Below are 22,930 nucleotides of genomic sequence, written 5' to 3'. Positions count from 1 at the left end.
GTGCCCCTCATGAACCTGCAAACATTATTTTGGGAATGTTGTTTCTACAAAGAGGTTTTGGAACCAATAATCCCTCTAAGCTGTGGAGTTTTGTGAGCAAAAATTCTACTTTGTGAGCTATAGGCATTAAAGTTGTGAGCTACTGCATAAATTAGCTTGAACTGGGGCCATTTTTCCTGAGCTAAGACAAAAACATGTGAGCTGGAGGCTAAAAAAACTGAGCTAGCTCATACTAACTCAGCTTAGAGGGAACTCTGTCCAGAACTCTGTTCTGCGGTGTTCCCCCAGGAAAAAGCCCTTCCATCAGGTGAGACAGCTGCCAGGGCCCAGGGTTTCTGGCAGTGCCCACTGCTGTTGGCACCCCCTGCCCACTCATTGGCTAGTAGTGAACCACCCGCACTCCCTGCTGCATTTTTGGAAAAGTCTGAACGCAGCTGTGAGCATGGATAGGAGAGCTCATGGGCAAATAGAACAAGGAGACACAAGCAGGTGGGAGGCATTTAGGTGGGTGGAAAGGTGTGAGTGCTTGGTGGTAGGCAGAGGAGGGGAGAGGGCCCTGGGAACTGTCTGCCCAGGGCCCCCGAAACCATGGAACTGGCATTGTTTAATAGGAAATCCCAAAAAGATGGGAAAGGGGATAAATGTAAAGTCTTGCCTCAGTTCCCATCAATGGGTAGACAGATCATACAATGACAGAGTTGGAAGGCCATCTAGTCCAAACCCCTGCAGGATCAGCCTAGGCCCTAGAGCATCCCTGACAAATGTTTGTCCAGCTGCTGCTTAAAGACTACCAGGGAGGGGGAGCTTACCACCTCCCCAGGTAGCTGATTCCACTGTTGAACAACTCTTACTGTAAAATAAAGTTATTCTTAATATCCAGCCAATACCTTCTCACAGATTATTATGAGTCCTCTCCTCTGAGCAGATATATTCTTGGGCTACGCTGTGGTGAGCTCTGGCTCTGAACAAGACTTGTGGCCTTTATGATGCTTTTTTTTTTTTTGAGATATTTTCGCTTAGGCATCTTTAAAAAATATGCACAGCCAATCAGATGGCCAATGGCCAATCAGAGCTGTGTTGGGCAAAAGCCCCACCTGGTTCCACCCACTTTCTAAAAAAAAAAAAAAAACCCTTGGCAAGCACCAGCAATGGTGTTAAATGCTATGGTGCCCAGGGGCACCAGGTTGAGGACAGGAACGCAGTTCCGGCTGGCTTGGTGTCAGTAGGTGTGGCCTAATATGCAAATGAGTTCCTGCAGGGCTTTTTTCTTCAACCCCCCCCTGCCTGGACTATTGGCCTAAAGTAGGGCTGCCAAGCCCCTGGGCCAGGCAGGGGTTCTTCCACCCTGGAGGTTCCCAACCCACATTGGCTGGCAGGGGGAACCTCCCTTGATGTCGCCAGCGTGATGATGTCACCTCATGCCAGCGAGTCAGCGACATCATATGCTGGCTGCTATAGGCGTTTCCGGGAAAACTATGGTATTCCCGTATGCTCTAGCAATTTGGGAGGGAAAACTATGATACACAGGGGACTTGGCAAACTTAGCCTAAAGCAAACTAAGAAGAAGAAGAAGATATTGGATTTATATCCTACCCTATCCGCTGAATCTCAGAGTCTCAGAGTGGTCACAATCTCCTTTACCTTCCTCCCTCACAACAGACACCCTGTGAGGTAGGTGGGGCTGAGAAAGCTCTTACAGCAGCCGCCCTTTCAAGAACAACTACTACGAGAGCTATTGGTGACCCAAGGCCATTCCAGCAGTTGCAAGTGGAGGAGTGGGGAATCAAGCCCAGATAAGAGTCTGCGCACTTAAGCACTACACCAAACTAATGCTACTCAGTCCAGCAAAGGAGATCTGCATATAGAAGCAAACTTCTGTAGGAAGTGGTGATCAGCATATGTACAGATGTGCACATTGATATGCATTTGCATTCCTTTTGTATGGTCATTGGTGGCTCATTGAATATAGTGGGTGATGGTTATAGCAGCTGGCAATGCATCCAGGGAGGGGGTCACTACTTGTTATAACAGAACCTAAATATGCTTGTAAGATGAGGGCTACTATCCAATGTATACCTACACAAAGGGAATCAGTCCCTTTGAGCTCAAGGGCCCACCAAGACTTTTTTTGAGGAGGAACGCACAGGAATGCTAGGCATTGGGTGTGTGTGTGTGGCCTGATATGCAAATGAGTTCCTGCCTGGCTTTTTATACAAAAAAGCCCTGTGTGAAACAATGGTGATGTCAGAGGGTGTGGCCTAATATGCAAAGGAATCCCTGCTGGGGGTTTTCTATAAAACTAGCCCTGGGCCCACTATGGAGTAAACATACATAGGGTTAGACTTAGTTTGCCAGGTGTTAGGAGGAGCTGGATTCAAACCTCTTCTAAGCTTGGCTGACCTTGGGCCACTCACTGTCTCTCAGCTGTTGTATAGTTGCCATCAGACCTGGAAGGAAATGTGCTGTCCCTTTCACACAGGCTTAATGTGTGGGCAGCTGAAGCTTTTCATGGCATGGAGATAAATATTATCACCTGGCAAATGACCTCCCATAGAGTCCCTGTTAAAAGGACAGATCTTTTCCCTCCAAGTAGCGGGCATTATGAATGTGAAATGGGGTCATCCCATCTCTGTCTGTGATGTCCTGAGCTCACAGGAGGAAGGGATGGGGTAGAATTGTTATAAACAACAACAACATGTGCCTGCTTCTGCTGTAACATGGGAAGGTGCTTGAGTCCCAGCAGAGGGCTGGTTGCCGCTCAGGACACAAAAACACTCTTTGCTTAGTTACGGCACGACTTAGATGAGAAGTGATGTTTTTCACTGGAGCCTGATCCTAGGCGAGGTCAAAAGGTTATCTGAGAAGATCTTCTCTGACCTAACAAACAAGGAATAGATGCAGCCGAAAGCCAATAAAATCAATAAGGAATTTTGCCATTGACATCAGTAGGAGGTGAACTTCGACCAGTGTTGTTTCTAATCGACCTCCCCACCCTCCTGATTCCTATTCAAAGGGTGTTTTGTGGAGAAAGCAAGAAACTGTGAGATGGGGTTGCCAGCTCCAGGTTGGGAAATATCTGGGGAGTTTGGGGGTGGAGCCTGAGGAGGCTGGGTTTTGGGGAGGGGAGGGGAAGGACTTCAATTGAGTATAATGCAATAGAGTCCACCTTCCCAAGTGGCCATTTTCTCTAGATAAACCTGATTTCTGTTGCCAGGAGCTCATTTGTAATCCCAGGAGATCTCCAGTCACCATGGAGGCTGAGCAAAACTGAACAAAAACACCATGTTGTTGTTCAGTCACACAGTCGAGTCCGACTCTTTGCAACCCAATGGACCAAGTCATGCCAGGCCCTCCTGTCTACTAGAACTGTGTACTAGAACACTAATTCGTGCATAAGATTACTTTAACTCAGGTATGTTCATTCATTACAAATAACATGTAATGTATGTTCATTACAAATAACAAGCACACATATAGCCAACCACACACTAAACAGTCATTGACAAACCATAGGGCTTCTAGATTTTCGCCGGAAAGTTCTCAAGATCTCTGGTGCACAAAAATAGATGGATCAGAATCCAGCCTGAAAAGTCCTCAGTGGCTCATATGCAAACATCTTAGGTGTGATGACATGAACCTCAGGTTAAAATTTCTACATGTTTCAAGATAAACCCTTCTTCCAATCACCCTTCATTTTAAATCGGAACTGCAGAAACAAATATTAATGCATAATATCTCAAATACATACAAGCACAACATATAAACAACTTATGTGTAGCAGTCACCCACTGCTTAACAATTTTATCAGCTTGAGTCAAACCAAATCAACCATCTGGAGGCTGGCAACCCTATGTGAGAACATATTCAAGATGAGCACCCATCTGGTGTAATGAGTACTAGGTAAAGGCCAGGAGAGAGGGATCAACGTTCAAATTGCCTCTCACTCACAGTGCAGTCCTAAACAGGATAAATCTGTTGACTTCAATGGACTTAGAGGGGTGCAATTCTGCTTTAGAAGGCACTGTTGGTGCCCCTGGGCTCTCCCTTTGTTAGCCTAATCTACCTCCCTCATTGGGTCATTGGGTTATTGTGAGGATAAAGTAGTGAGGCAAGAACCATGTATGTCCACGTGGTTCCTTAGAGGAAGGGCAGACCGAATAGAAACAATAGAGTTAGATATGCCAGATCCCAGAAGTTACTTCTTCAACAGTGTTGCCACCTGTGGCTTGGAAAATTCCTGGAGATTTGAGGGTGCAGTCTGGAGAAGGCAGAATTTGGAGAGAAGGGATACAATTCCTTCACAGCCATTCATTTGTATTTGTGATCAGGATGATCAATGAGTGGCTACCATACGTTTCCCCACATTCCTACTGACAGGGCCAATGTTGTTTCAAAATGATCTGTCACTATTAGTCTATGATGGTTCTTTCAAGACAATCAAGACATCAATGATTTCTATATGAACTTCTTGTGATTCCAAAGATGCCCTCATGATTTTATGGGCCTGAATTATGATTTGTTGAGCACAAAGGAGCAGCGATAGCCAAGCTGAAAGTGCTGCAAGGAATGAAGGGCTTCTGGCTACTTGTACCTTTACAACACCCACTTATCGACATTGCTCGGAAAAAAAACCCCTGAACATTTTAAAAATTGGTCTTTAAAACAAGCCCTGAAAAACTTGCCCACTCTGCCTACCCCAGACACCTTTTGACCACCTACTTTAAAGCCCTCCCCAACATCTGGACACCTTTGGATGGGACCCACCTGGTAATTTCCAGGCCCTCCAGAGACCCAGGGGAATGCCGTCTCTGCCAATAGCCAGCGACAGCCTGCTAACCCCTCCCCATGGCATTGGTTCCTCAACACACCTACCCCACAGACTTTCTCCATCTTTCTGAGGTTTGCCCAACCTTGGAAGTCTATGTCAAATCCTGCTAGGGTCAGACCATCCATCCCATCTACCTGTGTCTTCTGGCCAAGGCTGCTATGGCCCTGGATCCCCCACCAGCTTAGGGTTGCTAGCCTCCAGGTGACACCTAGAGATCTCCTGGAATTACAACTGATCTCCAGGCAACAGAGGTCAGTTCCCCAGCAGCAAATGGCTGCCTTGGAGAGTGGACTCTGTGGCATTGTACCCTCCAACCCAGAGCTGGCAACCCTACCCTGACTACAGGTTGGTCCTAGTAAAAAGCATCACATGGATTGTATTCTTGGCATTTTAAATATGGCAGTGTTTCATTCATTCATTGAAGTTCCTATGGCTGTAATTGGAAAGTAATTCAAAATTGGTCCTCTTCAGCTTTTTGGCCTGCATTAGCTATTGTCATAACTGACACATTATACACTAACCAGTCTGGTATAGTGGTTAAGTGTGCGGACTCCTATCTGGGAGAGCCAGGTATGATTCCTCACTCCTCCACTTACAGCTGCTGAAATGGCCTTGGATCAGTCATAGCTCTTGTAGGAGTTGCCCTTGAAAAGGCAGCTTCTGGGAGAGATCTCACAGCCCCACCTACCTCACAAGGTGTCTGTTGTGAGGGAAGAAGGTAAAGGAGATTGCCAATGCTCCCTCTAAGCTGCAGAGCCTTGTGAGCAAAAAATCTACTTTGTGAGCTACTGGCATTAAAGTTGTGAACTACTGCATAAATTAGTGTGGTCTGGGGCCATTCTTCCTGAACTAAAACAAAAATGTGTGAGCTGGAGGCTAAAAATCTGTGAGCTAGCTCACGCTAACTCAGCTTAGCGGGAATACTGATTGTGACTGCTCTGAGACTGAGATTCAGAGTACAGAGTGGGATATAAATCCAACTTCTTCTTCAATATCTTCTTTGTAGATAGATCTGAGTGGATAGCTGTGTTAATCTGAAACAGCAGAATGGATTTTGAATTCAGTGGCGCCTTTAAGACCAACAAAAGTTTATTCGAGGTATATGAGCATTCGTGTGCATTAAAGCTTCCATTACTATGTACCTAAAGAAAAGTGCATGCACACAAAAGCTCATACCGTGAATAAACTTTTGTTGGTCTTAACAGGGTTCTTTGTTTCACTTGTGACTACAGTAGCTAATTATTTATTTTAAAGTGACTCTACCCCTTGCTTGGGCCATGGGTGATACTGGAGTAGAGGGAGAGCAAAAGTGGAATCTTTTGCAGAAACAAAAGCAGAAACTGGCAAGTCTGGGGCATGACCAGGGAAGAGCCCCCTAAAGACTTCAGTACTGAGGACCTGAAAAGAACATAGTTTTGCTGGTTGTCCACCTGACCTGTGAAAAATTAGAGTTGCCAACAACTTGGAGGGCAGATATGCCCTTTAGTAGATGTTTAATGTGTGGAAATGGGCAGGTGAATCTTTTCATAGTATGAAGTTAAATGAAATCACTTAGCAAATCTCTTCCTATTTGGCCTCTATTAAAGGGGAGGGGCATTTCCCCCCTCCAGGCAGTTGGCAACCTTAACATCTGTGTTGTCATGAGGCCTGGTCTTATGGAAGCCCTGGATAGCCCAGGCTAGCCCTGACTTGTTGGACTATGGAAGCTAAGCAGTGTCAGCTCCAGTCTGTATTTGAATGGGAGACCACCAAAAAATACTAAGGGTGCTAAGCAGAGTCAGGCAATAGCAAACCACCTCTGAACCTCTCCTGCCTCGAAAACCCCACAGGGTTGGGGAAATACCTGGATATTTGAGGGATGGAGGCTGGAGAGGGCAGAGGAGGGGCCTCAGCAGGGCACAGTGCCATAGAGTCCACTCTCCAATGGGAATTGGAGACCCACCCCCCGGGGATGCCAATCATCAGCTATGACTTGATGGCAAAAATCTTACAGAGGTGAGCTCCTCTTTGGCTAGGAAAATCCCTCTGTCTATCTGCTGCTAGCTGTCCTAATTGCTCCCAACGCTCAGTTCCCCTGCACAGGAAGGAGTTAAAGAGCAGGCTGCAGCAACAGCCCTGGCCCTTTGCCCACCGCTCCTCCTCCCCTAGAAGAGCCCCCCGAGGGAGGGAGGGGAGGGAGGGAGGCTGCTGTAGGACAATCCCAGGATTCCAGCCAGACTCTGTGATGTCAGGAGCATCTCAAGAATGTGGAGCAGGAGGAGGCTGGCCGGCCAGGAGGGGGCTGGGAATATCTCTGAAAATGGAGAGAACAAGGTGGTAAGGTGAGGCTCCCTCATAGAGCCCTGAGGCTAAAAACAGAACACGAGGAGGGGAGGGGGGAAGGCTGGCCCCCTGCACTCTCAGCCCTGCTCACCCAATGCATTCATGGCCACAGATTCCTTAAGCACCAGTCATGGCTTGCCTCACATTCTAACTGCCCCCTCCCTTTAGTGGATCAAATAGCTGCATTCAAGAGGCACCCAATGCCTCTGCGTTGGCAGGCAGAAGTTGCAGTGGTGCAGCTGGGAGAGAAGTGGGATGGAAAGGGGGAGTAGAGCCCGAGCAGCCTAGGCTAGGATGCAGTCGAGCTCTTTGGGAACTCGCTTCATTGGGTACATTTTGTGCTTCTGGCATTTGAGAGCTAAACAATGTAGGAAGCTCCCTGGGGGCAGGGAGACGTGCCTCAAGGAGGAGGCCCCTATACATTATTTCTGTACCAAGGAACCAGTTGTGCGGGAACACTGTGAACAGGGATAAACGGGCAGCTTTTGCCCACGTGGATAGTGGCCTAGTAAAGATGGGAGATAGGGTGGCCAGCTCTGGGTTGGGAAATACCTGGAGATTTTGGGGGTGGAGCCTGGGGAGGGCAGGGTTTGGAGAAAGGAGGGACCTCAGCAGGGTACAATGCCACAGAGGCCACCCTCCAAAGCACCCCTTTTCTCCATGGGAACTGATCTTGATCACCTGGAGATCAATTGTAATCGTGGGAGATCTCCAGGTGCCACCTGGAGGCTGGCAGCCCTAACAGGAGGACTATTTTGCACTTTGAAATGGAAGCTGGATCAATGTAGTGCAATACTCAGCAGTGCTTTTTCTCCATCTTGCAATTAGGGCTGCCAGCACTGGGTTGGGAAAGAACTGGAGATTTTGGGGGGTGGAGCCTGAGGAGGGTGAGGTTTTGGGGAGTTCGATGGGATATAATAGACTCCACCTTCCAAAGTGGCCATTTTCTCCAGGGAACTGATGTTTATCATTGCCTGGAGATCAGTTGTCATAGCGGGGGATCTCCATCCACTACCTGGAGATTGGCGACCCTGCCTGCAAATGCACTCTGAAACAAGTTTCTTAGAAGGGTTTGGAGTCTGCTTTTCCTTTGAGCAATCAGAGAGGGTCGTGGAGGTCTCTTTCTTCCAAGGACACTCTGTTTCTGTGTCTTCCCCAGCAAGGCACGCAAAGGGCTCTGACTGAGGTTAGCTTTGTGCAGGCGAAAAGGGTCCTGCTTCTGATGGGGGTGGGTGCTCCACAGCAGGAGCTCTGAGGCCAGGTTGTTCCAGTGCTGATGTTGTTGTTTCCCTGGAGGCAGGGGAAATGAAGAGCGAGCCAAGCCTGCCAGCAGGCCGGGTGCCGGCTTGCAGGAGAAGCACATATGTGTGAGGTTGTAAGGGGACGGACACCCGGCCGGCTAAAGATAGAAACTGACAGCTGCAGGTTGGGTCAAGCATGGAGGTGAAGCTCCTCCCTGCAGCACATGCAGGCCAGCTTGCTGTGCGCCTGGGCTGGACAGCTGGCCCAGGCACCTGCTCCTGAGATGGGGAGGGCCTGGACTCTGGAGCGCTGAGGGTTCAGTCAGTGTGTGTTAGGAGCTCAGAACATAAGAAAGTGTTGCTGGATTAATACAAAGGTCCAGGGGCGGAATTCTAGCAGGAACTCCTTTGCATATTAGGCCACACTCCCTGATATAGCCAATCCTTCAAGTGCTTATAAGGCACTTTTTTGTAAGTTCTTGGAGGATTGGCTACATCAGGGGTGTGGTCTAATATGCAAAGGAGCTCCTGCTAGAATTCCATCCCTTCAAAGGTCCAACAAGTCCAGCATTTGGTTTACTAGCTTAAGCCCTCTGGGTATTCACAAGAAGCCCTTGATGTGGTAGGGTTGCCAACTCTGAGTTGGAAATTTCTGGAGATTTGGGAGTGAAGCCTGCAGTGGATGGGGCTTGAGGAGGGGAAGGGATCTCAGAGGGGCAGAATGCCATAGAGCCGACCCTCCAAAATAGCCATTTTCTTCAGGGAGCTGATCTCTGTTGTCATTTTGGGAATCTCCAGGCCCCCACCTGGAGGCTGGCAACACTGCCTGGTTCTGTGATTCAGTCCCAGCCATGTGGAAGTCAAGAGGCTCCGACTGAGGTTAGCTTTGTGCAGGCAAAAAGGGTTCTGCTTCTGATGGGAGTGGGTGCTGCACAGCAGGAGCTCTGAGGCCAGGTTGTTCCAGTGCTGATGTAAGCTCTTGGAGGATTGGCTACATCAGGGGGTGTGGCCTAATATGCAAGCTGCCTTTGTATGTGGAAGTTCTCAGCCATCATGGCTAAAATCCATTGATAGACCAATCCTCCATGAATGTATCCAATTCTTTTGTAAAACTATTTAAGCCAGTGGGCATCATCTAGGGCAGCCAAAGTCGAGGTGGTGGCTAGACATATCTCAGAATTATAGTTGATCTTCAGGCTATGGAGATCAGTTCCCTTCCCCCTGCAGAAATTGGCAGCTTGAGAGGATGGACTCTATGGTATTATATCCCTCTGAAGGCCTTCCCCTTCCCCCTCCCCAAACCCTGCCGCTCCCAGGCTCTACCTCAAAAATATCTAGGAATTTTTCCCTAGTGCCATAATATATACCAAGGAATTTTACAGAACAAAAAGCTTCCACACAGATTTGATTTTTTTTTTCTAATCTAATGTGATGTGTTAATTTTTCCAGTAGAGCCATACTTTTCTAACAGAGCTCATACCACATGTCAACTATAATTTTTTGTTGTGGATTTCCAGTGACTATGATCAGGGCTTTTTTGGTAGAAAAAGCCCAGCAGGAACTCATTTGCATATTAGACCACACCCTCTGACACCAAGACGGCCGGAACTGCGTTCCTTTACGTTCCTGCTCAAAAAAAGCCCTATGATGGATCCTGCTGCTTTTGTAAATGGTTTATATGTCAGTTTCTCAGTTTCTCCTGTAAACAAAATTTTGTTATAATCTCTTCTTTCATCAACTTCTTAGAAAAGTAATATTTTAGAAGACATGTTCTACCACATGTGGTCCTGCAAAAAAAGCAGAAATGCTGGATTAAAATTCATGCAGATACTCAGAAAATTCTTAAAATTAAATTCCCATTGAATCCAGAGACAATGTTATTGGGAATGATTCCAGATAACGTTGAAAAAACATCCCAATAATTACTTAGATGCATGTTAACAGCAGCGAGAACACAGTTTGCATCTATTTGGAAAACAGAAGATTGTCCAGCAAAAGAAGCCTGGTGTGATAAATTAGCTGAATGTGCTGTAATGGCAAAGTTAACTATCCTAGCGAATAAAAGACCAATTGAAGAATTTCAGCAGAAATGGAAAGCATATTAAACGTATGATAGTCAAGGTTAGTAATTGATTACTAGCCTGTATTATCTGATACAAAAAAAAGGTTGCCTCCCAGAATAGTTATATATAGAGAAATTATATTCATTATTCATGTAAATTTTAACAGTTTATACACACACACACACACATATAAAAGAATATTGACACTCTGAGAAATTATTGTTCAGAAATTAAGTGGAAAATATATACTTTTGTGATGTGTATAAAATATCAGAACTGTATCCTCAACAAAGACAAAATATAATAACTGTTGATGGTTAATGATATTCTGATTTCAGAACCCCCCTCTTTTCTGTATCCCATTACCTAAATACAGGGCTTTTCTTGTAGAAAAAGCCCACCAGGAACTCATTTGCATATTAGGCTACACCAGGGCTTTTTGAGCAGGAACACACAGGAATGCAGTTCCGGCTGGTTTGGCATCAGGGGTGTGTGGCCTAATATGCCAATGAATTCCTGCTTGGTTTTTTTCTACAGAAAAGCTCTCAGTCACACCCCTGTCGCCAAGCCAGCTAGAACTGCAGTCCTGCTCAACAAAAGCCCTGCCTATATAATAATAAAACTTTTGTTATGAATAAAAAGTCATATTTTTGCTAAACTGAAAAGCTCTAAACATTTTAGCCCCTCATAACCAGACTGTTACTCCAACCAGACTCATGAAAGCTCCTACCCTGCCACAAACTGTGTTAGTCTTTAAGTTGCTACTGGACTCTTGCTCTTTTCTACTACTACAGACAGACTTACAGGGCTACAGCTACCCATCCTGATTTGTCTCCACTCTCCAATAGGGTTGTCAGTCTCCAGGTGGGGCCAGGAGATCCCCTTCTTTTACAACTGATCTCCAGCTGGCAGAGATCAACACCCCTGGAGAAAATGGCTGCTTTGAAGGGTGGACTCTATGGCATGGGTGTCAAACATGCAGCCTGGGAGCCGAATCAGGCCCCGGAGGGCTCCTATCAGGCCCCCAAGCAACTGGCTCTTGTCTGCTTCCGTCTCCCTCTTTCTTGCTTCCTTCTGCATCTCAGCTTGCTTTGTCAGGCTTGCTCAATTACACAGAAATAACTACTAAGCCAAGCCTCTCTTTCTTCTACTGACTGAGGCTCCTCCCCCTCTTGATCTCCTGGGGAAGGAAGGAAAGAGCCAGAGCTTCCTTTGCCCAGTTCCCTGGATCCCATGGGAGAAATGAAAAGAAAGTGCCTTTAAGACCAATGAGTGCTCATGTTTTAAACATGTCTTATTTTAAGTTTTTTTTAAATCCTTGATTGTTTTTGTCTGTGTCCTTTATAAAGTTTATATCTCAGCTACCTAATCTTAAATAGGTACACACATGGCCCGACTCGACATGACCTGGCCTGGCCTGGCCCAACAAGGTCTCATTTATGTCTGAGCTGGCCCTCATAACAAATGAGTTCGACACACGTGCTCTATGGCATTGTACCATACTGAGGCCCCTCCCCTCCCCAAACCCCACCCTCTCCTGGATCCATCTCCAAAGTCTCCAGGTATTTCCCAGCACTAACCTGGCAACCCTCGTCTCCAAACCCCTAGTAACCTTTTGGGGCCTTTTTTGTGTGTGCCTTTCCCAGCTGCATTGTATGCTTTTTGAAATGGGGTGTGATTATTGGGTTGCCAGCTCCAGGTTGGGAAATTCCTGGAGATTTTGGGAGTGAAGCCTGGGGAGGGCCCTGTTTGAAGAGAGGAATGACCTTAGGAGGGTACAATGCCATAGAATCTAACCTCCAAAGTGGTGATTTTCTCCTGGGGAACTGATCTCTGTAGTTTGGAGACCAGGTGTAATTTTGGGAGATCTTCAGGCCCATGGAAGTTGGCAGCAACCCTCAGGGTGAAATATTGGATGCAGCTCTCCAGGAATGCTCCAGCTCTCCAGAGCTAAGTGCCAAAATGTGGCCGCCAGGACTTTTTTTCTGCTGGAGCCCACAGGAGCAGAGCTCTGTCAGGTAGGGTTGCCCCCAGCTTCCCATAGAGTTTTCCCTCCCAAATGGCTAGGGCATCTGGGAAAACCATAGAGTTTTCCCGGAAACGCCTAGAGCGGCCTCACACAGGTGCTGCCATTTTGATGACATCACTTCCGGATGATGTCATCGCACCTGCGATGTAAGGGGAGGTTCCCCCCCACTAGCCCAATGTGGGCCGGCGGGTTGGGAACTTCTTGAGTGGGGGATTCCTCCCTGTACCGGGGGCTTAGCAGCCCTACTGCCTGGGCTGGCCAGGGCTCCGGCTGGCCCAATTCTCCATGCAGCAGCCATGTGCTTCCAGGTCAGGTGGTGTGGCCTAATATGCAAATGAGCTTCTGTTGGGCTTTTTCTACAAAAAAAGCACTGGTGGTCACTACAATACCTATGTGGTCCTTTTCCTGGCTAACCGTACTTGACAGCTCTGCCACTGTTCACACAGTGTCTAAAGCCTCAACACTATAATATACTCTGTATCAAATAATACACTGTATACTCTATTTCCCCCCCCCCATTTTTTTGACAAGAAAGATAACATCAAAGCAACTTGCCTTATTTTGCAGAAGATGTTTTATATTTTCAATATGCAGGATCCGTTCCAAGTCCAAACTACATATTCTCTGAGTGTTTGCGGTATCTAGGATCTTGTTCTTCTTGTTAGGGAAGAGGATGATAAATGATGGGCATTGGGTGTACTGTACAGTGGTAACACAAGAAGGCCAGAGTACATATGTGAAGGGACAGGCAGTCATTCAAGGTGCATAGGTCTGCCTGCTAAACTTTGGGACCTAGAGATCCCCTGTACAATTATATCTTCATAACCATGATGAAGCTTAGAAACTTGCATTTTTGGTGGGAAAACAGAGGTGAAGGGTCTCAGTAGTCTTAAGCAATGCTACATAAATTCCCTGGCATATTCAGACAGATCCTTGAGGTAAACTACTTTTAGAACTTTATGTCTAGGTGTCCACCTGTACAAAACTATTAAATGTTTTTTTCAGCCCCAGTGGCGATCCTGTGCCTGCCCCCAATGACAATCCTGTGCCATCCTATGCCTCACTCTCCTGAGGTATCCCATCAAGAGGTAGTACCTATACCCCCACCATTCCTCCACCTGCTTCTTCACCCAACCCCACAGCAGGGCAGGCAACGTAACCCATCTGCTCTAGATCCCCTTCAGTTGATTTCAGGTCAGGCTATGGGACAGTGCTGCTGGCTTAAGTCAATGGCATCTGTTTGAATGCAGACAAGAACTGTGCCTCTTTGTAGCTGCTGCTGGATTTACATAAGAACATAAGAACATAAGAGAAGCCATGTTAGATCAGGCCAATGGCCCATCCAGTCCAACATTCTGTGTCACACAGCGGCCAAATATATATATATATATATATACACACACATACACACTGTGGCTAATAGCCACTGATGGACCTCTGCTCCATATTTTTATCTAACCCCCTCTTGAAGGTGGCCATGCTTGTGGCCGCCACCACCTCCTGTGGCAGTGAATTCCACATGTTAATCACCCTTTGGGTGAAGAAGTACTTCCTTTTATCCGTCTTAACGTGTCTGCTCAGCAATTTCATCGAATGCCCACGAGTTCTCGTATTGTGAGAAAGGGAGAAAAGTACTTCTTTCTCTACTTTCTCCATCCCATGCATTATCTTGTAAACCTCTATCATGTCACCCCTCAGTCGACGTTTCTCCAAGCTAAAGAGCCCTAAGCGTTTCAACCTTTCTTCATAAGGAAGGTGTTCCATCAGCTTTTGATGTTGTAGATCAGGGGTGTCAAACATGCGGCCTGGGGGCTAAATCTCCGATCAGACCCCCAAGCAGCTGGCTGTCATCTGCTTCTCTTTTCCTCTGTTTTGCTTCCTTCTGCATAACAGCTTGCTTTGCAAGGCTTGCTCAATTGCACAGGAGCCTCAGCGCAAAACCTCTGTTTTCTCCATTGGCTGAGGCTCCTCCCTTGGGGAGGAAGGGGGGAGGAATAGCTTGCTTTGCCAGGCTCTCTCAATTGCACAGTGGAGCTACTGAGCCAAGCCCCTCTTCCTTCTATTGGTTGAGGCTCCCCCCCCAGTCCCCTGGGGAAGGAAAGAGCCAGCGCTTCCTTTGCCCGTTTCCTTGGATCCCATGGGAGAAATACAAAGAAAGCACCTTTAAGACCAACGAGTATTAACATTTTAAGCATGTTTTAAGGTGTTTTTTTTAAATAAAAAAGAATATTTAATTGTGTTGGTGTTCTTTATAAAATTTATATCTCTGCTACCTAATCTTAAATAAGGTACACACATGGCCTGGCCCGACCCGACATGGTCCGGCCCAACAAGGTCTCATTTATGTCAGATCTGAACAGGGGTGTTGAACTCATTTGTTATGAAAACCATAGAGTTTTCCCGGAAGCTCCTAGAGTGGCCGGCACACAACGTCACTGGCATGATGATGTCACTGCGGGTTGGTGGGCTGGGAACCTCTGGGGCAGGGAAATGCCTGCCCAGTCTGGGAACTTGGCAGCCCTAGACATAAATAAAGTAAATAAATAGGTTTAAACTTTAAATTGCTCCTTATGGATAGGATTCATGGGATTATTGTGGGAGACCAGTTGCTAACAGTGTGGGACTTTTTTTTGGCAGGGCCAGTTCCAAGAATGTATGGGCTCTGGGCAACACAGTATAACTGGACCCCCTTTCTTCTTTTGCCTCTTCCATTTGGCTCCTCCCTTCGGCTTTACAGTTTCTTCTTTAGCTACTCTCTTTTCCTTTTCAACTTGCTAAATCTGTGAAGAGATTATACAAAATTTTGTTTTCTTAATTATTTTACTTTGTATAAAACCAAAGTGAAGAAAATATGCCTTCCATGATTTTATTTGGAGCACTGTTCAATAAAATTGGCATCATTTGTGTAAAAGCAATATAAATATTGTTTTAGAGGAGCCAGAAAACTTTCTCTACTCTCATCAATGAAAGCGAGGAGGCCAATCCACATCCTTTCAAAATGCTGAAGCAGCTGAACAATCCCAGCATACTGAAGATTTTCTTTTGGAACCATTCCACAGCAAGAAGGGAAATTAATTTTTTCACTATGAACACAGGATCAAAGAAGCCACAGCTGATATAAGAAAACAACTCATTTTTAATATTGAGAAATATATAACCCAGTTTTAAAACTAAGGGTGTTTTCGCACTCACGTTTTACTGGCGCCACGACCCTCCTGACGCCGGCGAATCTGCATGGATTTCGCAACAGAAGCGCCGGCGCTTTCCGTCGCTAAGCCAGCGCAAACGTTTTCCTGCATCTTTGCGATTTCCGTTTGCGCTGGCTTAGCGACGGAAGTAGCCGGCGCTTCTGGGAGCGCCGGAGCTTCTGGTGCGAAAGCCATGCAGATTCGCCGGCGTCAGGATGGTCGTGGCGCCAGTAAAACGTGAGTGCGAAAACGGCCTGTGAGTTACATATTTGATGCTGCTAATTAAATCCTCTACCCAAATACCACAATTCAAATATTTAAATTGTTGGTTTCATACATTGTTTTTAAATTGTTATCTTTTTGAACACTGTTTGTTGCCTTGAGGGCACTGATCGGGTACAAAGTATATTTTTTGCAACTGTGTACCCATCATAATCAAAACGTTTATCACTAAAAAGGAGTTCTAATGTATCCACCAGTTCTGGTGACTGCAGAACAACAATTTGACAGCATCAGCTCCAACATGTAGCATCCCAAAATGTCTCAGACAGAGCTTTCAGGGTCAATTTTGGCAAATGGTGTAAGGCCACTTCCCAGTATGCTGTTGCTCCAGGGGAAAAAATGAATAAATGTGATGGAATATTACAAAAAATTCTTCTACATTGCCAAAATCATCTGCATAAGAACATACGAGAAACCATGTTGGATCAGGCCAATGGCCCATCCAGTCCAACACTCTGTGTCACACAGTGGCCAATATATGTATGTGTGTGTGTGTATATGTATGGATGTATGTATATATATATATATATATATATATATATATACACACACACACACACACACACACACACAACACACACATATCTGCAGCATGCATCTGCACTCCTTTGGCATGACTATCCTAGCATCAGCCACCTATGTAAGACACTAATTATTATTATTATTATTATTATTATTATTATTATTATTATTATTATTATTATTATTATTATTATTATTATTAATTACATTAAGCTTATATCCCGCCCTCTCTGCAAGTGGCCTCAGGGTGGCTCACAACATTACATTACTACCATTAAAACCAATAAAACATATAAAACATAATTACATATTTAAATTATTTAAAACCATTTCATGGTGCTGTGTTAATACAGTACAATATAGGCCAATATAGGCCAGTCCATATTTTCTGTCAGCCTGTCCAACATAATGCTTTGAAGACCTTCTGTTGTATCAATGTCACACAGAAATTCAAAAAAACTCTTCTTGATGTTCGTTCATTTGCTATCAGGCCTTTTTTTGGTAGGAAAAGCTCAGCAGGAACTCATTTGCATATTGGATCACACCATTGTTCCACACAGGGTTTTTTTTGTAGAAAAAGCCCAGCATGAACTAATTTGCATATTAGGCCACACTCGCTGACACCAAAACAGCCAGAACTGCGTTCCTGTGCATTCCTGCTCAAAAACCCCCTGTTTGCTATTAACAGCAAGGGGGACTGTGTGTGAACAGAGTGAGCAAATTGTCCCTTTGGCTTTGGTGAGAGCTTACCATCCATCACAATAAAGTAATAAAAGTCATAATAAAAAGTAATAAAATTGCCATTCTCCACTTTACTGTGGTGTGAAATTTACAGCATGGAGAAAAACACACACCATTATTTCACAGCAGGGGTGGGCCTCAGCATGTGCCCCACCCTGCGCACTGCTAATTCCAATGCTGCTTGTGGTACAAGTCTCAGTCATATCTCGTGAGCTGTTCAGTCTCTATACAAAACCTTTAGAACTGGAGTCTCCCAGATCCTTGTCGAACACTATACACCACATTGATTCCAACGTGTGCTTGCTCTGAGGAGTCACCTCCAATATTGCCTCTAAGCTGTGGAGTCTTGTGAACAAAAATTCTATTTTGTGAGCTACTAGCATTAAAGTTGTGTGTGAGTGACTTGCCTGAGCAAAGACAAAAATGTATGAGCTGCAGGCTAAAGAACTGTGACCTAGCTCACACTCCAGCTTGGAGGGAACACTGGTCACCTCATATATCTGCTGGGTTGTGGGCTCTGGTCTACAAAAAATTATGCAAAAATGCCCATCTTGTAGTCTTTAAGATGCCGCAAGATGCCCCTTTTTGCTTCAAGGACACACATGGCTTCCTCCCTGCTTAATTTTCCATACAATTGGTAAAGGTGTGGGGAAGCCAGCATAATGTAGTGAGACCAAGTTTAAATCCCTACTCTGGCATAGTAGCTTATTGTAGGGTTGCCAGTCCCTAGGGTAATCTGGGGGGGGGGGGCACTTCATTATTCCCTATGAAGACAGATTCCCACAGGGTATAATGGAGAATTGATCCATGGTTATCTGGGGCTCTGGGGGCGGGCGCTGTTTTTTGAGATAGAAGCACCAAATTTTTAGCATAGTATCCAATGCCTTTCCTCAAAACACCCTCCATGTTTCAAAAAGATTGGACCAGGGGTCTAATTCTATTAGCCCCAAAAGAAGGTGCCCCTATCCTTCATTATTCCCAATGGAGAAAAGACATTTAAAAGGTGTGCGGTCCCTTTAAATGTGATGGCCAGAACTCCCTTTGGAGTTCAATTATGCTTGTCATAATCTTGCTCCTGGCTCCACCACAAATGTCCCCAGGCTCCACCCCCAAAGTCTCCTGGCTCCACCCCTAAAGTCCCCAGATATTTCTTAAATAGGACTTGGCAACCCTAGTTTACTGGGTGACTTTTGGACCCATCACTTCTCTCTCAGTCTACCTTAACTCATAGGGGTTTTGCTGAGAGGATAAAATGCAGACGAGGGAAATAACGTTGTAAGCCATTTTGGATCCTCCACTAGGAAGAAAAGTGGAGTTAGATGTTAGAAACAGTCAACAGAGGAGAACTGTTTGTTTTCATGCCTGTTTGTAAGCTTCCCAGAATCAGGCAGCGAGCCTCTGTGTTGGAAACTAGATACTGACCAAGATAGATCTTGCAAGGCTCTCCTTACAGCCTTAAGTGAATCTGGTTAAAAGCCTTTTCCTGGCAATCTGTCTGCTTTCAAGCTTTCAGTTTTGTTTTATTGTAACTTCAGGCCTACTCACCCAGATGGAATGGAGCCACCAAACCCTGCTTTAGGAAGCAGATCTAACATTTTATGTGATGCCTGATGTCTGGGTAAGATTATGGAAGGCAAACAGCTAGCATGGGAAATGTTTCTCCCAGAGGCAGGACTAATGGAGAGGCTAAAGGACAGATCCAATTAATTACTAATTTGTCTATGGTACACAGCTAGGGTTGCTAGCTCTGTGTTTGGGGGTGAAGCCTGGAGAGTGGAGAGGGTGGTGTTTCAGCATGGTACGATGCTGTACAGTCCATCTGCCAAAGCAACCATTTCCCGCCCCCAGGTGAACCAATCTCAGCACCCTGGAGATCAGCTGTAAAAATGGGAGAGCTCCAGGCCCCACCTGGAGGATGGCAACCCCCTAGCACTCTCTCTTTAGCTGAGAAGATATAAGGAGAGGAAGTGAAGCATAAAAGACAGCCAAGGACATCTGCAGCATTTACAAAAGCTACTTCTGGGGAACAGAAAAGCTTAACCTGAAAATTAGAATTAAAATTGGCTGTAAGCCTGATGTGCAAAGCTCTTAAAGTTGACATATAGCAAATTCAGAAGTTGTACGTTTATACTCATTATTTTAGTTGTTTTCATCTTTTTCCCAATGTAAAGTGATCTCTATTTTAATATAAAGCTATATGTAATTCTATATGTAATGAATAAAATATATAAATGACAATTGGGGAGCTCGTGAGACTTGTGGGTGGAGAAATCAAACCACCACCACCACCAGTGTTTCCTCTAAGCTGAGTTAGTGTGAGCTAGCTCACAATTTTTTAGCCTCCGGCTCACACATCTTCATCTCAGCTCAGGAAAAACGGCCTCAGAGTGCACTAATTTATGCAGTCGCTCACAACTTGAATGCTAGTAGCTCACAAAGTAGAATTTTTGCTCACAAGACTCCACAGCTTAGAGGAAACATTGACCACCACTACTACCTCCTGGTTGCCCACCAGGCAAGCTACTGGTTGGCCAGTCAGCCTGGAAGCAGTTCCACTGGCAGTGCTCCTTCCCTTCCCTTAGGGAAGTTTCCTAGCTGTCTGCACACCTGCTCACCCATCCACTCACTGATTCCTGATGATGGAGGGGGCAGTGTTAGTAACTGGCTGACCTACATTGACAACTTAAATATTAATTATGGGTGAGATAGTCACTCCTGGTCTCTTGTTCCTCCCTAGGGTTGCCAAGTTGGACTCAAGAAATTTCTGGGGACTTTGGGGGTGAAGCCAGGAGACTTTGGGGATGCAGCCATGACCAAGGGTATGACAAGGACAACTGAACTCCAGGAGTTCTGGCAATCGCATTTAAAGGGACTGTGCTTCCATAGGAAATTATGGAGGATAGGGGCACCTTATTTGGAGCTCATAGACTGGACCCCCTGGTACAATCTTTTTGAAACTTGGGGAGTACTTTGAGGAGAGGAACTGGATGATATGCTGAGATTTGGTGCCTCTACCTCAAAAAACAGTCCCCCTGGAGATAATCACAGATCAATTTTCCATTATACCCTATGGGAATCGGTCTTCACATGGTATAATGGAGTGCCCAGCAGACATTTCCCTCCCACTTTCTGATGACCCTGAAGTGGGGGGGAGGGCCTCCAAACTGGGGTATTGCCTATCCTCCACCCGGGTTTGGCAGCCCTACTCCTCCCCTAACCACCTATCTGGCCTTCTCCCTCCCACTTTGTAGTGAGGGGGCAGCACGATCTGGTGCTCCCCTCCACCTACCTGCCTGCCTAGCTGAAGTGTGGAGGTAGATGGCAGCAGCTGTTCATTTGTGCCCACCCACTGGCATCAGGATTCATGTGTTCACCTGCCTATTCCTTCCCTCCCTACTGTGAGCAAGCTTATATTGTGTGCACAAGCACAATGTGTTTTTTTCTGTTTGGGTGGGTTTTAAAAAAAACCTTAAATTTTTAAAATGTTGCTTTCCCCCACCTAGAAACTGGTGTCGTTCCCCAAATTTGTTGGAGGGGGATTTCCCTTCTCTGTACATGGCTCCAATTCGCAGATATAAATAATTGTAGAAGGGGCCTTGTGGACTACTAGATATATTGATGATACAAGTCATATTTCTGTTAATATTTAGGTTGCCCGCTTGTAAAACTTACATTTCACAGCACCTAACTTTTGAGGTATAAGAACTTTGGTTCTCATAACTTTGAGAAGCAAAGAATCTCAAAGGGAAGGAAACCTGCTCATACCAATGTTATGCCTCATAAGATTACCTTGGTATCACGCTGGCTTTCACTGGGCAATACAAGTAATGAGGGAAAGTCTTCTGGGCCTTGCCTGGGAAAGGTTTTGCATCGAGAATAATAGAGGACAACAAGCCCTCAAATATGGGGCACTCACGTGTCCAAGCGGCTGGACTGTGTGTTGTCTGGTACTCTGGTGCCATTTACTCTGTAAACAGGATCAAAGGGCCCGTGTTTGGCAAGCAGGAGGAGAGAGAAGCAAAACATAGCCTTTACTCCCTCCCTCTTCCACACAACCAAGTTGAGAAAGGCAAAAATCTGAGTCAAGGGGTAAGAGGGAAGAGGAAGAAGGGGTGTAAAAAGCATAGTCAAATTAAAATAACACAACTGAGCACCAAAACTCTAGTTGGAGATTGGGTCCCCTCCCCTTTTCCCCTCTTGACAGGCAACATTTCAATAAGTGAAGCTTTATTTGTTTGTTTGTTTGTTTATTTGTTTATTTATATTTTTATCCCCCCCCCCGATGGGCTCAGGGCAGCTAACATCAGTTAAAACAACATAAAATTACATTATTACAATAAAATCACTATAAGTTATTAAAACATCTCAAACGTATACAATTTCCCCCTCACTGCTTCACCCTGCTGCTCCAAAGGTGCAAGAGCCTGCTAGAAGGCAAATTGGTGGCCTTTTTACTAGTAATCCAAAGCCAGGGTGGTTGTTTTGGGGGCCTGGAAGGGGTACCTTCCAGGGTAGCAGAACAGCCTGCTCTGGAATCCCAGTCTCCATCAGGGCATTGAGTTGGCTGGTCTCTCTGCCCTTTTGCTTGGCCGAGACCCATGTTTCATTTGTGGCTGGGAGCCAGCTTCACAGGAGGTGATAAAAGAGATATAGTAGCATTTTTGTAAATTTTTGGTTGAATTTCTTTCAATGTAAGAATATATGAGATTTTGAAGCTGAATGGGAAGCTAGCTAATTAAAGATAGTTAAAATGAAATAAAGTTGGGTACACAGGCATGCAAGCTTTTGGGGGTTTATAGCAGGGGTGTCAAATTCATTTGTTATGAGGGCCGGATCTGACATAAGTGAGACCTTGTCAGGCCAGGCCATATTAGGCTGGGCCATGTGTGTATCTATTTAAGATTAGGTAGCATAGATATAAACTTTATAAGGACACAGACAAACACAAAGGGTTTTTTTTTAAAAAAAAAAAAACTTAAAACATTAGCACTCATTAGTCTTAGAGGTGCTTTCTTTATATTTCTCTCATGGGATCCAGGGAACTGGACAAAGGAAACTCTGACTCTTTCCTTCCCTCCCAAGAGGACCAGGAGCCTAAGCTAATAGAAGGAAGCAAGGCTTGGCTTAGTAGCTTTGCTGTGTGATTGAGAGAGCCTGGCAAAGCAAGCTCTCCCTCCCCCCTCCTCCTCCCCAAGGGAGGAGCCTCAGCCAATGGAGAACATAGAGGCTTTGCCCTGTAGCTCCTGTGCGATCGAGCAAGCCTTGCAAATCAAGCTGTGATCCAGAAGGAAACAAGAGAGAGGGAGAAGAAAGCAGATGACAGTCAGTTGCTTGGGGGCCTGATAGGAACCCTCCGGGGGCCTGATTTGGCCACCGGGCTGCATGTTTGACACTCCTGGTCTTTAAAAAGTAAAAGCAAACTTAATTAATTAGGTAAGGTATAGGCATAGGCATAGTAAGACTCCCTAGATTTATTATTTATTTACTTTATTCATATACTGCCTTTCTCCTTGCTGGGGAGCAAAGCATAAGAACATAAGAAGAGCCCTGCTGGATTAGACCAGTGGTCCATCTAGTCCAGCTTCCTGTTGCACTGGCCAACTGGAGGGCCAACGACAAGGCATGGATGTTGCCTCCTGGCTCTGAGATTCAGTGCATTAGTGCCTCTGAATGTGGAGGTTCTCCTCAGTCACCATGACTAGTCGCCATTGATA

The sequence above is a fragment of the Heteronotia binoei genome, chromosome 5, assembly GCF_032191835.1.
Source record: "Heteronotia binoei isolate CCM8104 ecotype False Entrance Well chromosome 5, APGP_CSIRO_Hbin_v1, whole genome shotgun sequence".
Taxonomy (NCBI): Eukaryota; Metazoa; Chordata; class Lepidosauria; order Squamata; family Gekkonidae; genus Heteronotia; species Heteronotia binoei.
Note: the sequence above shows the minus strand (reverse complement) of the source record.